Source organism: Lynx rufus, unplaced genomic scaffold (assembly GCF_022079265.1).
Source record: "Lynx rufus isolate CCGP_SWC_20201006 ecotype Redwood Valley unplaced genomic scaffold, mLynRuf1.p SCAF_6, whole genome shotgun sequence".
Lineage (NCBI taxonomy): Eukaryota > Metazoa > Chordata > Mammalia > Carnivora > Felidae > Lynx > Lynx rufus.
In genome coordinates this window covers 62592323-62596217 of record NW_025814878.1, presented here as the reverse complement: position 1 = coordinate 62596217, position 3895 = coordinate 62592323, and the positions used below count along the sequence as shown (strand labels likewise).

At 37.1% G+C, this 3895-nt stretch overlaps 1 pseudogene; it reads right to left on the bottom strand.

Annotated features, from left to right (window-relative positions):
- Window positions 1-1735: 1735 nt before the first annotated feature.
- On the bottom strand, window positions 1736-2454 carry LOC124527909 (14-3-3 protein theta-like; annotated as a pseudogene).
- Window positions 2455-3895: the final 1441 nt, after the last annotated feature.

The window sequence follows — 3895 nt, the reverse complement described above, 5'->3', positions numbered from 1 at the left end:
TTATAGACATAGTCAGATTTTATTTGCTAATATTTTTTGAGAAATTTTGCATTGTGGTCATGAGAAATATTGATGTATAATTTTCTTTTCTGATAATGACTTTGTCTGGTTTTGGCATTAGGGTAATGTTGGCTCCATAGAATAAGTTAAAAACTATTCCCTCCATCCTCTGAAAGAGATCATGAGGAATTGATACAGTTCTATTCCTTAATGTTTCGTAAAATTTACCAGTGAACCCATATGGACCTCATGCTCTCTATTTTGGAAGGTTTTAATTATTGATCCAATTTCTTTAACAGATTTTGCTCAGATTGTTTATTTCTTCTTGGATGAGTTGTGGCAAATTGTGTCTTTCAAGGAATTGATTCAAGTCATCTAGGTTATCAAATTTGTGGCATAGAGTTAGTTGTTCATAGTATTTCTTTATTGCCATTTTCATGTTGAAAGGATCCATGGTGATCATCCCTCTTTCAGTTCTGATATTAGTAATCTGTGTCCTCTCTTTTTTTCTTAATTAGTCTGGCTAGAGGCTTATTGATTTTAGTGGTCTTTGCCAAGAACCACCTTTTGGTTTTATTGATTTATATCAATACTGATATCCTGTTTTCAATTTTATTAATTTCTGCTCTAATTCTTATTATTTCTTTTCTTCTACTCACTTTGAATTTAATTTGTTCAACTTCTACTAGTTTAATAAAGTGTAAACTTAGATTATCGGTTTCAACTTTTTTCTAACATAGGCATTCAATGCTCTAAATTTCCCTCTAAGCATTGCTTTCACTGCATCCCACAACTTTTTTTTTTTTTTTGGAGTTTTGGAGGTGTAAGTGAATTTTTATCAGAAAGGAAAGTTGTCAACTTAAAACAGCAGCAAATAAAAAATTAATAAGAAAACTTCTGGGGCGCCTGGGTGGCTCAGTCGGTTAAGCGTCCGACTTCGGCTCAGCTCACGATCTCACTGTCCATGAGTTCGAGCCCCGCATCGGGCTCTGTGCTGACTGCTCAGAGCCTGGAGCCTGTTTCAGATTCTGTCTCCCTTTCTCTCTGACCCTCCCCTGTTCATGCTTTGTCTCTCTCTGTCTCAAAAATAAATAAACGTTAAAAAATTTAAAAAAAAGAAAAAAAAAGAAAACTTCCTATTATCACAGATACACAAGACCTCCATCATATACAATAAGGGAGGCATTTCGATTTGTGACCCTCACCCCAGGAATGCCAAATGCTTTTCCTTTCAATCTAATACTTCTGGATTCCTACCAAAAAGGAATACAGTATGGACATGGAAAAGTTTCTTACTGAAAGGAAACCCCCCCAAAGAAGAGTAAGGAAGGGAATGTAGAAATTAAGAAGTCATGTAGAACACTTTTTAAATTGTAATGAACTACATTTTCATATCTTCACAGTAATACAAATCATGGTCACTTGCAGAACTGATTCAGATTACTTAAATACCAGGTACATTTTTAGTCTTCTACATAAGTGTTTGGAAGTTACTTATGTTTGTATGAAATGAAGCTACTAATACATTTCTACAGCAGTAACTGCATACCAGGAATGCCAAGACAAACACAAATCAAGGAGCGGAGTTTTCCCAAAGCGGCAGTGTGAAAGGACTGTAAACAGTTGATTCCATACACATGAATGGGTTTCTTTGCTACAGTAAGTCCAAATGGAATAAGGAATGGAGATGTGTAAAAGGTTTCTTGAAGGGAAGAACAATGACACCTGTATGTGTTTAGTTTTCTGTCCCTTTGGCCACGTCACATTCTCCCCCTGCGCTGTCTGATGTTCATAATGTTAGGTGGTCTCTAAGCAACTGCATGACCAGGGTGCTATCTTTGTATAAGTCTTCACTCAGTATATCAAGTTGTACAATGGCCTCATCGAAAGCTGTTTTAGCCAGTGTGCAGGCAAGCTCTGGGTTATTAAGAATCTCATAGTACAGTACAGAAAAGTTATGAGCCAGCCCAGGTGGATTGGGTGTATGGGTTGCATCTCTTTCTTGCTCATATCAAAAGCCTCTTGATAAGCTCCTTGGGGATTATCTATAGTTTGTTTTCCACCGTCACTACATGCAACTTTGGCAAGGAACCGCAAGTAGTCTCCCTTCATTTTCAAATAGAAGACCTTACTCTCTGGGTTAGTTGCATTGGCTATTAAATACTTACCCAGCACCATGGTGTAGGTGGACATCAGTTCAGATTCCACTTTCTCCCAATAGACCTTACTCAGCTACAACTGTTTGTCAGAGGTGGTGGTTTTCTGTTTCATGCTCCAGATGACCTTCGGGATGGCCCTGCCGCCCCGGACCACGTTCTTGAAGAGCATGTTGCACTGCTCTCTGGACAGCTTGGCTCCCTGCTCCGTCACGGCCTTCATGCAGGTGGTCATGTCATCGTAGTGCTTAGCCTCCTGGGCCACCTTTGCTTTTTGGATCAGCTCTGTTTTCTTCATGTGGACAGGGAGAGGAGAGCAAGGGCAAGCGTGGACATGGATTGGCCTGAGGTGGGTCCGCGGAGGGCCTTCCCGTCTCCACGGCCTTAGCTGTGGTGCGACTCTTACCACTCTGATTGGCTTTTAACTTCTTAGCCCAGCACCCTCCCGTCTCTTGCGTCCCACAGATTTTGCTACATTGTGTTTTTGTTTTCATTTAGTTCAAAATATTTTTAAATTTCTCTTGAGATCTGTTCTCTGACCCATGTGTTATTTGATAATGTGTTCTTTAATCTTCAAGTATCTGGGGATTTTCCAGTTATCCTTCTGTTATTGATTTGAAGTTTAATCCCGCTGTGGTCTGAGAGCTAACACTATACGATTGTTATTCGTTTGGATTTGTTAAGGTGTGCTTTATAGATCAAAATGTGCTCTATCTTGGTGAATATTCCATGGGAACCTGAGAAGAATGAGTATTCTGTTGTTGGATGAAGTAGTCCATAGATATCCATTATATCCAGTTGATTGGCACATATTGTTGAGCTCAGCTATGTCCTTAACTGATTTTCTTCCCCGCTAGATCTGTCCATTTATGATATAGAGGTGTTGAAGTCTCCTACTATGATAGTGGATTCATCCACTTAATGAGTATATATGTTAATGATTCTTATTAGTCTTCTATACTTTTGACTCACAACTGTTTGTATAATGATGCATAATTATCTTACAGCTGACACTTCTAACTCCAAATATATGTGTAATAGATTAATATTTCAAGGTTTTATTTTGACATTTTATTTTTGTTATGGTAAAACTGAAGGTTTGTAAAAATTTAAAGTAAAAATTGAAAGTACCTTTTTTGGTAATTTACCTTGAGATTTCACCAGCAGAAAAAAAGGAAGGCCTTAGTTTTATTTTGCATACTTGCCATCTTTGATGTCACCAAATCTACTTATGAATGAGAACTACAAAGACAATCTCATGCCAAGACAATTCTTTGGCTCATATCATTCTACTTGGCATGGACCTTTAGTTCCTGTCACTCATTTCCTATATTTATAAAGAATAACTGAAAATGTTTCCCTCTTCTTTTCTACCTATGCTTTGAATTAGCAGGTGACTTCTCTGCTCACACAGGCCCTTGTATTTATTCTTATTATATATATATATATATATATATATATATATATATATATATATACACACACACACATATATATGTGCATATCTATAATACTTACTGAATTTGTTTATGCTCAAATAAATTCAATATATTTAATATTAAGAAGGCTTTTATACCATCAGTAAAACCCTCAAAACCCACAAATACTGAATGTCTAAAGCGGTGTACAATTTTGCCAAGTTTTCTTTTTGTCTCCATTCCAAAGGTTTGATAGTCTCCCAATCTCATACTTAAATTCCTTTTGGTTTTACACTTTGTTGATGTAATACCTTAACAGTG